Source organism: Gracilinanus agilis, chromosome 1, assembly GCF_016433145.1.
Source record: "Gracilinanus agilis isolate LMUSP501 chromosome 1, AgileGrace, whole genome shotgun sequence".
NCBI lineage: Eukaryota > Metazoa > Chordata > Mammalia > Didelphimorphia > Didelphidae > Gracilinanus > Gracilinanus agilis.
This window is the reverse complement of record NC_058130.1, coordinates 554733407-554746035: the sequence shown is the minus strand read 5'-3', so window position 1 is coordinate 554746035 and position 12629 is coordinate 554733407. Positions and strand designations below refer to the sequence as shown.

Genomic DNA, 12629 nt, shown 5'->3' with positions numbered 1-12629 from the left:
TGGTAGTGGCTAAGAGATAGAAGGGTGGGTCAATGAAATAGACTAAGAGTAAATGAACTAAGCGAGATAGTGTTTGATAAACCCCCAAATCCCAGCTTTTGGGAGAAGAACTCACTATTTGACAAAAACTGCTGGGAAAATTGGAAAAGAGTATGGCAAAAATTAGGTTTAGATCAATATCTCACACCCTATATACCAACATAAGTTCAAAATGAGTATATGACTTAAACATAAAGAGTGATATTATAATTAGGTTTAAAGATTAGGTGAACGTAGAATAGTCCACCTGTCATGTCTATGGAGAAGGAGAAAAGACCAAACAAGAGATAGAGAACATGACAAGATGTAAAATGGATAATTTTGATTATAGTCATCCCTTGCTATGTCATGGTTCACTTATTGTGGCTTCATTGTGTTGAACACCAGGTTAAAAGAAAAATCTAATACTGTATCAGAGGAATTACACTTATCATGGCACACTATTGGCTGATGGAATGAAAGGCAGCCAACCACAGTGCTGTGTTCTGTATCCTGGGCACTGATTGGTTCAGTGACTGCAGGTTAATAGGAGTGTGGGAAAGGTTTATAGGAGAGAGAGAACAGTTTATAAAGCCTTAAAATGTAAATAAATATAACGCTGCTACTTCGCAGATTTTCACCTATAGCAAGGGTCTCTAGAAAGTAACTTTCACAATAGGTAAGGGATCACTGTATATTAAATTTAAAAGGTTTTGTACAAACAAAATCAATGCAACCAAGATTAGAAGGAAAGCAATAAATCGGGGAACAAATTTTATAAATTTCTCTGATAAAGGTCTAATTTTTCAAACATAAGGAACTAAGTCAAATTTATAAGAAATCAAGTCATTCCCCAATTGATACATAGTCAAGGGATATGAATAGGCAGTTTTCAAATGAATACATTATCAATAATCAATTTTCATCATCAATAATCAACAATCAAAAATCAATAATTTAGAAAATAATTTAGAAAAATTAGAGTTCTAAATCCCTCCTCATTAAAGAAATGCAAATAAAAACGATTCTGAGGTACTACCTGATACCTAGCACACTGGTAAATATGACAGTAAAGGAAAATAATGAATGTTGGAAGGTATGTGGCAATGTTCGGACACTAATTAATGCATTGCTGGTGGAGTTGTGAATTGATCCAACCATTCTGGAAGGCAATTTGGAATCATGCCCAAAGGGCTTTAAAAGAATGCATGCCCTTTGATTCAGTAATACCACTACCACATCTGTGCCCAAAGAGATAAAAAAAATTGAGGATGGACCTGTTTGTACAAAAATATTTATAGTTGCACTTTTTGTGGTGCAAAAAAAATGGGAAATGAAGGGCTGTCCCTTGTTTGGGGAATGTTTCAACAAATTGTGGTATGTGATGGGGATGGAATACAATTGTGCTATTAGGAATGATGAACTGCTTGATTTCCTACATGAACTGATGCAGCATGAAATAAGCAGAATCAGGAGAACATTGTATACAGTAACTGAAACATTCTGGGATGATAAAAAATAATAGACTTTGCTACTAATAGTGATGCAATGATCCAGGACAATTCTGAGACTTATGCTCTCCATGCTAGAGAAAGAACTGTTGGAGTAGAAATGCAGAAGAAAACATATGATTTATCTCTTGTTTATGTGGGTATATAATTTGGGGTTTGGGGTTTTAATTTGGGGTTTAAAAGATTATTACAAAAATGAGTAATATGGAAAGATGATTTGAGTGATAATACATGTATAGCCCAGTGAAAATGCTTGTCAACTCCTGAAGTGGGGAGGAAAGGTGGAGGGAGACAACACCAATCATGTAACCATGGGGAAAAAAATAAAAGTAAAAAAAAATTTCTAAGTACAAAGTTATTCCTATCAATGCCTTATTGGCCTCTAATACAATAAAAAGGAGTCTCTGGGATTTGCCATTCAAAAGGATGTCTCAAAATCGCAGACTTTAAAAGTAGATAATTATTAAAGGCACCAGCCTCTAAGCACTATTGAAATTAAAGCACATTGGTTCACAACTTTAATTTAACTATTTTATTTTATCAGAACCATAACATGTGTTTCAATGTATGTAAATTTCTGTTTCACAATACACATCTCAGTTTTCAGATAAGAAACAATTCTATATAAGGATCATTTTGATTATTAACAGCAGAATTTTGGGGGGGGCACTAGTGGTAATATATTGTTTCTCCCACATAGAATGTAAGCTTATAGAGGGGCTTACTGACCTCACCTATCTCATTTTTCACCCCATCCCTACTTTGACTCTTTAGTACAGATGAATGATCCATATACATAAAACATACTTAGTTATTTGATATGGAAGCCTGGTTTAGTATATAGAGGACTGACTTTGGAAAGGAAGATATGATTCTCCTTACCTCTACATGTTAGGCATGCAACAGAAAAAAAAAAAAAAGCAAGAAAAAATAAAATGAAAAAAAAAACTTTTCAATCTGCCCTCAGAGCTCATCAGTTTTCTCTGGAAGTGGATAGCATTTTTCATCATCAGTCTTTAGAATTGTTGTGGATCACTGAGTTATCAAAGAAACTAAGACTTTCACAGATGATTATTATTACAGTATTGCTATGTGTACAATGTTCTCCTGGTTCTGTTCTCTTAACTTTGCATCAGCTCATATAAATCTTCCCAGTTTCTTATATAACCATCCTTCTCAGTCTTTCTTATATCCCACTGGTATTCCATCACAATGATCTAGCACAACTTGTTCAGGCATACCCTAATTGATGGGTCAGTTTTCAATTCTTTGCTACCACATAGAAAGCTGCTATAAACATTTTTTTACATATGATTCCTTTTCCTTTTCCTTTGATCTATTTGGAGAATAGACCTAGTAGTGGTATCACAAGATTTAAAGGATATGCCCAGTTTCATAGCTCTTTGGGCATAGTTCCAAATCATTCTCCAGAATGGTTGTACCAATTCAAACTCCATCAACAGTACATTAGTGAACTTATTTTTCCACATCCCCTCCAGCATTTGTCTTCTTTTTCTGTCATCTTGACCAATCTGATGGGTATTAAGTGGTATTTCAGAGTCATTTTAACTCATCATTCTCTAATTTTTAGTGACTTAGAACATCTTCTAGTTCTTATTTCTTCTTCTGGAAAATGCTTGTTTATATATTTTAGTCATTTATCATTTGGAGAAAGCCTCTTTTTTATTAATTTGCCTCAGTTCCTTATATATTTAAGAAATAAGAGGAAATTGCTATAAATTTTCCTCCAGTTTCCTCATTTCTGTCTAATTTTGGCTATACTGGTTTTGTTTATGCAACATCTTTCAAACTTAATATAATTAATTTTAACTTCTTGATCTTTTCTAGCTCTTGTTTGGTCATGAACTCTTCCTTTATCCATAGATCTAAAAAGTGATTCTTTTCTTGATTCTTTGCTTATGCTTTAAGTCTAAGTCATGTACCCATTTTGACCATATTTTGGTACATACTGTGAAATGTTGGTCTATGTTTAGTATCTGCCAGACTGTTTTACAATGCACTCAAAAGTTTTTGTTTTTTTTTTAAATAATGAGTTCTTGCCCCAATATCTTGGATCTTTGGGTTTATTATACATTAATTTATTATAGTCATTTTCTTCTGTATATTGTGCCTAATCTATTCCACTGATTATATTTTTAACTAGTACCAGATTGTTTTGATGATTACTACATTGTAGTATAGTTAGAAATCTGGTACTAATAGTTTGCCTTCCTTCACTTCTTTTTTTTAATTGATATTCCTTGTATTTTTGACATTTCATTTCACCAAATGAATTTTGTCTCTATTTTTTTTTAGTTTTATAAAATAATTATTTGGTATTTTGATTAGTATAGTATTGAATAAGTGAATTAATTTGCATAGTATTATCAGTTTTATTCTACCGGTGCAGCCAATCTTATTGCTTAGATCTTCTTTATTTATGTAAAAAGTATCTTGTAATTGTTTTCATATAATTCTTGTGTGTATATTAGCAGGTAAACTCACAAACATTTTATATGGTCTGAAGTTATTTTAAATGGAATTTCTCTGTTTTTCTGCAGAATTTTGGTAGCTACATATATATAACTTATATGTTATATGAATTATATGTATGTATATATAATTTTTGCAATTTTATTTTATATTCTGCAAATATGCTGAAAGTTATTTCTTTCAACTAGTTTTTTGCTGATTTTCTGTTTCTCTACTTATACCATCATAGCGTCTTGCAAAGAGTGAGTTGTTTCTTCATTATCTATTCAAATTCCTTTAATTTCTTTTTATCTTATTGCTATAGCTAGCATTTTTAGCACAATATTGAATAATTTTAGTGATAATGGAGACCTTGTTTCACTTCACATCTTACAGGAAACATTTCTATCTTATTCCCAATACAGATAATAATTGTTCTTGGGTTTAGACAGATACTACTTATCATTTTAAAAACAAAGTTCTATTTATTCGAAGTAAAATAGTTTTAATAGGAACAGTTATTGTATTTCTTCAAAAGCCTTTTCCATACCTATTGTCATAATCACATAATTTTTTGGTCCTTTTTGTTGATATAGTCAATTATACTTTAGTTTTCTTAATATTGAACCAGTCCTGTATTCCTGGTATAAATGCTCCCAAGTAACAGTATATAACCTTTATGATATATTGCTATAATCTTCTTGCTAATATTTTATTTATTATTTGGGATCAATATTCAATTAAGAAATTTGTCCATAGTTTTCTATCTGTTTTTTCTCTCTAGAATAGGTATCAACATTATTTTTTTTTCTTTCTTTTTTTTTTTAAACCCTTACCTTCCATCTTGGAGTCAATACTGTGTATTGGCTCCAAGGCAGAAGAGTGGTAAAGGTAGGCAATGGGGGTCAAATGACTTGCCCAGGGTCACATAGCTTGGAAGTGTCTGAGGTCAAATTTGAACCTAGGACCTCCCATCTCTAGGCCTGGCTCTCAATCCACTCAGCTACCCAGCTGTCCCCAGGTATCAACATTATATTCGTCACATAGAAGGAATTTGGTAGGATTCTTTTTTACATATTTTTAAATATAATTTGTAGTATTGTAATTGTTTTTTCAATGTTTGGTAGAATTTGCTTCTTAATCCATCTGGTCCTGGGGATTTTTCCTAAGGAGTTTATTTATGACTTATTCTTTTTCTAAGATAGAGTTATTTAAGAGATATATTTCTTCTATAAATCTGAGCAAATCTTTGTAAATATTCATTTCATTTAGACTGTCAGTTTTCTTAGCATATAATTGAGCAAAATTGCTTTTAATTTCACCCTCATTAATAGGTTTTTTACCCTTTTACTTTTTAATACTGGCAATTTGGTTTTCTTTTTTATTCTTAAAATCAAGTTAGCCAATGGTTTGTTGTTTTTCTTAAAAATATGTATATATCCATATAGTTTTTAAAAATCAAACTAATATATAATATTAGTTTGATTTTTTTACTTTCAATTTTATTAATCTTTCCTTTGAAGTTTAGGATTTCTATTTGAGTGTTTATTTGGAATTTTAAAATTTGTTCCTTTTCTAGTTTTTTTTAAAGCTTATTCTAAAATCATATATCTATTTGTCCTCTCTTTTGCTAATGAAAGCATTTAGAGATGTAAATTTGTCCTTAGGTACTACTTTGGCTGCATCCCATGAATTTTTTTATAATATCTTATTGCTATTCTCTTTAACGCAATTATCAATTGTTTATAAGACTTGTTTTTGACCCATTATTTCTTTAAGATTAAGTTTCCAATTAATTTTTAATATATGCTACTGTGGCCTTTTATTAAAAGTAATTTTATTATATTTTTTCTTGGGAAAGGTGTTTTTCTGTATTTGTTTGTGAGGTTTTATGGACTAACATATGTTTATGCCCTGATATTTTTGTGAAGATATGATATGTAGCTAAGGAAGAAGTATATTTTTTTCTATTCCCATTCCATATACTATAAAGGTCCATAATACTTAACTTTTCTAACATTCTATTAATCTCCTTCACCTCTTTATTTTACAGTTAGATTTTTTATATCTGAAAGGGAAACGCTGAATTCTCCCACATGTATAGTTTTATTCTCTTTTTTCTCCTATGGCTCATTTAACTTTTCCTTCAAGAATTTGGATGCTATGCTGTTTGGTGCAGATATGTTTAGTAATGGTATCAACTTGTCTGTGGCATCTTTTGGCAAAATGTAATTTCCCTGAATATCTTTTCTTATTAAGTCTATTTTTGCTTTTGCTTTGTCTGAGATCATATTATGTACCTCTGCCTTTTTTACTCCAACTGAAGCATAAAAGATTCTGCTCCAGCCTCTGATTTTTAACTCTGTGTGTGTCTCTATTTCAAGCATGTTTCTTTTAAACATATTTAGATTCTGGTTTTTAAACCATTCTTCAATCTATATCTATTTTATGGATGAATTCCTCATATTTACATTCACATTTTTAATTGCTAGGTTCTCTTCTATTTATCCTTTTCTTTTTTCAACCTGTCCCCTCCTCAAAAATTTTGATCACTACCTCCCTTAAACTACCCTTTCTTTTCCCACTTTCCCTGTCTCTTAGTCCTTTCCTTTCCTACTTCCTATTGGGTAAAATGAATTTCTATACTCAACTATGTGTGCATATATGCATTATTCCATATTTGAACCAATTCAGATGAGAGTAAAGAATAAGCATTGCCTACTCTCCTTCACTGTAAAAACTCGTCCTTGTTTGTGCCTCTTTTTTGTGAGGTTTTCCTAATCTTCTCCTCCCTTGCACCCTATTCTCCCAGTGATTCATTCTTTCTCATCCTTCCATTCTGATTATCTCAACATAATAGCCTTATACCCAAGCTCTCTGACTATGTAAACTCCAGATAACTACCTTAATAATGATAAAATTAGAAGTAACATGTGTCATCTTCCCATAATGGAGTATATACAGTTTAATTCTTATTAAGTCTCATGATTTCTCACTCATATTTAACTTTTAATGCCTCTCGAGTCTTATTTGAATGTTTGAATATCAAATTTTCTATTCACTGCTGGTCTTCTCATCAGGAACACTTGAAAGTCCACTATTTCATTAAATAGCCATTTCTACCTTCCCTCTCTTCCCCCCCCCCCCCCAAGTATTATACTCAGTATTGCTGTATAGGTTATTCTTGCTGGTCATGCTAGCTCCTTTACCTTCTAGAATATCATATTCCACACTCTCTAATTCTTTAGTATGGAAACTGCTAAATCTTGTACTATCCTGAATGTAGCTCCTTTGTATTTGAATTTTTTTCTAATTGCTTGCACTATTTTTTTCTTTGATCTAGAAACTCTGAGTTGTGGCTATAATATTCCTAAGATTTTTAATTTGGGGTTTTTTTTCAGGAGGTAATAGATAAATTCTTTCCATTTCTATTTTGCCTTTCATTTCTAATATACCTGGTAAGTTTTCTTTTATAGTTTCTTGAAATATGATGTATAATGTCTCTTTTCTTTGGCAATGGCTTTTGGGGGATCCAATAATTTTTTCCCCAAAGTCAGGTAGCTTTATTTAGGATTTTTAGAAAAAGGGAAGATTTGGGAAAGTATATGGCAGCTATGCAGGGACCAAAGCTCTCCACCCAGGTTGGTGGGGAAAAGGCATGAAAACTCGTGCTTCTCTTCTTTTATTCTCCCTCAGACACCTCCCACAAAGGAAGTGGGATGTATCCAAAGTCCAATAATTCTTAAATGAGCTCTCTTCAATCTGTTTTTCAGGTCAATTGTTTTTCTGATGAAATATTTCACATCCCCCCCCCACCATATTTTTGGTCTTTTGACTTTGTTTTATTTTATCTTCAAGTCTCATGAAGTTATCAGCTTCCACTTGACCAATTCTAATTTTTAAGAAGTTATTTTCCTCAGTGAGGTTTTATACCTCTTACCAAGATGTTAGTTTTCTTTTGATAGTTTTTTTTGCATTACTCTCACTTCTTTGCCCAATTTTTCCTCTACCAATTTTATCTGATTTCAAAAAAATCATTATTTTGCTCTTTTTTTATTCCTTTATTTAGCTCTTCTAGAATTCTTGTTGGGCTTATTTCTGATCTGCATTTTTCTCTGAGACTTTACTTGCAAATGTTTTCAAGTCATTGTTTTCTTCTGAGTTTATGTCTTGATCTTCTTTGCCACCATAGATGTTTTGTTTTGTTTTTTTATGGTTGGGTAATTGTGTTGTTGTTTGCTCATTTCCCCAAACTATTTCTTGATTTTGGTCTTTATGTTAGAGTTGGACTCTGCTTGGAGGGGGAAGTTCAGTCTAAACTTCTGTGGCTAGATCTGGGTATATATTGGTTTTTGGTGCTTCCAAGATGATGTGATCCAGTGAGAGTTCTTATTATTATCCTCTTTATGTGCTCTGTTCCTTACCCAGGTAGGATCATAGTTGTATTGTAACCGCAGTCTATAATCACCCTTCTCTACCCTATAACTATGACCCAGAACTGGGTAATGGCTAAAGAGCCTACCAAATAACACCAGATGCTCTTCTAGGTATTAGCACAGATATAATATCTTTCTAACAAGGTGTTTAGGCCCCTTACTCTCCTTAGATACCTAGCATTTCTAAGGCATCCACTGCTCTTTCTGCCATTGGCTTCCAGCCCCATAATTGATGCTGCTTTTACCATGATGAACTTTTAGCCAGTCCCCACCCCAGTGCCTACAGCCCTCTCTTTTTGTCCTCCTAAGCTGTCCTAGTCTGGAAAAATGAGTAATCGTGATACTTTTGTTTGTTTGTTATCCAGCTCAGAATTTTGTTTGCTGAGTTTGGGGTTTTTTTTAAGTTGTTTAGAGGGTTGGTTTGGGAGAGAATATGAGAAATGCTGATTTTACTCTACCATCATGGCTCCAGCCCAAAAGATATGATTTCAAGTTTTATCTATAGAATATACCACCTGTATGATTACAGGCAAACCTTACGTGTCCCAGGCCAAGACTATATATAGAAGTACTGCAATTCTCTCTTTTGGGAGAGAATTTCCATAGTGGAGTTCTCTTCAGGTGTGAAATTTCAGGTTCTAACCAAAAATAACAAATCAGGACATAGATATGTTCTTATTTCCTTATCAGCTTTTGTTGTCCCAATTCTAAACCACTCTTCTTAACTCCATGCAAATGTTTCTATACTCCAGATATAAACTCTAGTAAGGTATTGGGAGGTGGGGGGAGAATGGTAACTGGGATATAAGATTTACTGTGTATAGACTAAGACAAGCTTTGGAAGAAAGGAGATTAATGAAAGGGTACATGGTAGGATTACTGGTGATTAAGACACACAACCCAATAAACTTTCATTCCCATTCATTTAAACTGTGTATCATTGACTGCTCATGAGAGAAAATTTCTTACACAAACCTAACTGCACTAAGCTATAAACTTTTACATTATCGTTCTGTTCTAGGATTCTTGCTACTAATTGTTATTTCTGCATTCAATCCAAAAAGTCAGAGATCTATAGATAGTAAAGAGCTATTTCCCCCAAGCTAAAGCCACCTTCTTTTTGGATGAGATATTTTACATTTACTTTTATTTTTATCATTCTTTTGACTTGTTTCATGATTTCTTGATGTTTCAAGAACATATATTTTTCCTCGATCAATTCTAGTGTTTTAAGGAGTTATTTTAGTCAATGAAGTTGAAGTTCAATGGCACTACCAAATTCTACTAAAGTATCTTTTAATTTTCTTCAGTTCAGTCCAACAGATACTCTAACAATTGTCATGGAAGAAAGAGTAACAAAAAAAAATACTGAATAATGTGTTGCTTTTTGGAGGCAGAAGTCCATAGGATGTAGATAGTGTTCCATCTGATCTATTTTTAAGCCTATTGTCATTTTCTTTCTAGAAATATCTCCAAAGTAGCAGTTTTATTCCTCTACATTTTTCATATTTGCATACTAAAGAACATCTAACCTAGCTGAGGAATTATTTGAAATAGAATCTGCTCTAAAAACAAATCAACCAATAGAAGGGATGTGTTTTGAAAGCTTTACCGTTCCCTAAACAACTAAATGAATAAAATTGTTCATTCTGCATTTCCAAGAGTCTTTATAGAGTTTACATAATGATAAAGGATAACTTCTTTGAAAATAACAATAACTAACATTTATATGGTGCTATTTATGTCCAGATACTGTACCAAGTGATTTACCTTTTGCTAAGAGTTATAATGTCTAATAAAGATGTGTAAATCTTAAAGTTGAAATGAGTTAATCTTCAAGAGCAATGACTGTTAATTAGCTGTCAAAATCATTGTGTAGGAAGGTCTGGCTTGATTGCCAAAAGTGCCCTCCTTATTCTTCATAAACTAAATATTTTGAGTTCTCATCTGAAAACCTTACATGTCTCACACAATTTATTTCCAGTTCTCTCTATATTTTTAGCATTTTTGTTGTTATCTGTATTTTGCAGGGATACTGAAGAGAATTAATGAGAGCATTTGAGTAGAACATGAAAATATTTTCTGAGTGAGAATACTCGAAAGCAGTGCTTTGAGTTCTTTTGAAGAAACATGCCTTATAAAATATTGTAATACTACCAACATTCTAAGACAAACATTTTGTAAACTTGAGAGACCTGTATTCCAACAAATCACATCTGACAAATCACACATACCACTCCAGTGGTTTTTTAATAACCTAGTGAGGTAGGAGATTCAACCACCATTGTATAAATGAGAAAAATTAGGCTTAGAGAGGTTGCGATTTGCCCAGTCACATAGTGTTAGTAGTAATTAATAGTGCCAAGATTTCAACACAGATCTCTTGATTCTAATATCAGCAATCTTTTCACTTTATCATACTCATTAAATGTGAGTTATTATTTAAGTCTTTTAACTTCCTCAAGCAAATTCTGTTTTTTTTAACTTTTTATATTTCATAAAATTTGAAATTAATTAAGATTATTAGTTTGTTCAAGGCAGCATGCAAATTCACTTTCCCCCTAAAATTATTGTTATTATACTTTTTTTTTTACCTTTACCCTCCCAACTTAGAATCAATACTAAGTACTGGTTTCAAGAAAGAAGAATGGTAAGGACTGGGCAATAGAGGCTAAGTGACTTACCCAGAAGTCACATAGCTAGGAAGTATCTGATTTTGGATTCAAACCCAAGACTTCCTTTCTCTAGGACTGGCTCTCAAGCCACCTAGCTGTCATTGATTATACTTTCTATATACTTATATGTGCATAAATGTTTTCCCCCTATAGAATATAAGCTCCTTGAGGGCAGGAACTGTTGACATTTAAGTTTTTGTATCCCTCAATGACTAGCACATGGCCAGGCATATGGTGCTTAATAAATGTGTGTTGGTTAATCCAGTAAATGCCATATGCTCTAAGGCAATGAGAGAACAAATTTAGGATTCTACTATCCTTTCTCGATATTTCTCCATTAAAGTTTAATTCTTAGGAAAGTGTTTTCCTAAGAACATAAAAAATGTAAATATAAAATTATATGTTACATATAATTTCAATATAATAATATAGTGTATAATAATATAAGTAATATTTTGGGAAAGTGTTTTCCTACAAATATAAAATTACATAGAATATAATATTATGTATATGATAGATATAAAGATATATTAGTTAGTACACATAGGGCAACAGAGTTTAAATTATGAGCAAAAAGATCTCCCACGCCCTCATAAGGAGTGGCAATGTTGGCTATTTCGAAAGAACACATTGAACAAACAGAAAATAACCTCTGTGGCCTGCTTCAAACTAGACTTTTAATGAATAAGTGTGGGAGAATGAGAGTTTAATGAAGACGTGTGGGAGGATGACCAGAGACTGTTCATGCTAAAAAGCTTTTGCCTTCACTTTCCGTGATTCTTATGGCTTTTTCCCAACTAAGCGAAATAAGAGAGCTCTTGTCTGTTGAAAAAAAAAAATATTGGAACTGGACAAGACCTCAAAGGCACTTGGTCCATCATCACAATTAGAATATCTGAAAATCCTATAGCTCTCTAAGGTTTGCAAAGTATTTTACATATGTTAATCCATTTGATATTCACAACAACTCTGTGAAATTGGTATTATTTTTATCTCCATTTTATAGATAATGGAGTTTAAGTCACTTGCCCAGGATAACATTTCCTCCATATGTGATCATTGAGCTTTTATTTACAGGATTCTAGAGAAGGGAGGCAGCTAGGTATGCTGAGCTGGAATCAGGAAGACATCCTTCTGAGTTCAAATCTGTCCTCGGACACTAGCTGTGTGATCCTGGTCAAGTCACTTATCCCTATTTTTTCTCCATTTTCTCATCTGTAAAATGAGTTGGAGAAGGAAATAGCAAGCTACTCCAGTATTTTTACCAAGAAAACCCAAAATGGGGTCAGGAAGAGTTGAACACAACTGAAATGACTGAATGAGGAAAGGGAACCAGCAACCTCCTGAGTAGACTGTTCCACATTTAGATACATTTAATTGTTGGGGATTCACCTTATGTGAAGGCTACATTTGCCCCTTTTCTAAGGCCACCAACTATTCTGTGGACCAAACAGAAGCAGCATAATTCTTCTCCCTTGTGGAAGTCCTTCAAATATTTGAAGATAGTTACTATGTCA

At 32.8% G+C, this 12629-nt stretch overlaps 1 protein-coding gene across 1 annotated transcript in view; it reads right to left on the bottom strand.

Moving 5' to 3' along the window:
- The window catches only part of MTCL1 (microtubule crosslinking factor 1), a 168104-nt gene that overhangs the window by 143032 nt on the left and 12443 nt on the right, over positions 1-12629 (bottom strand). The window lies entirely within an intron of this gene.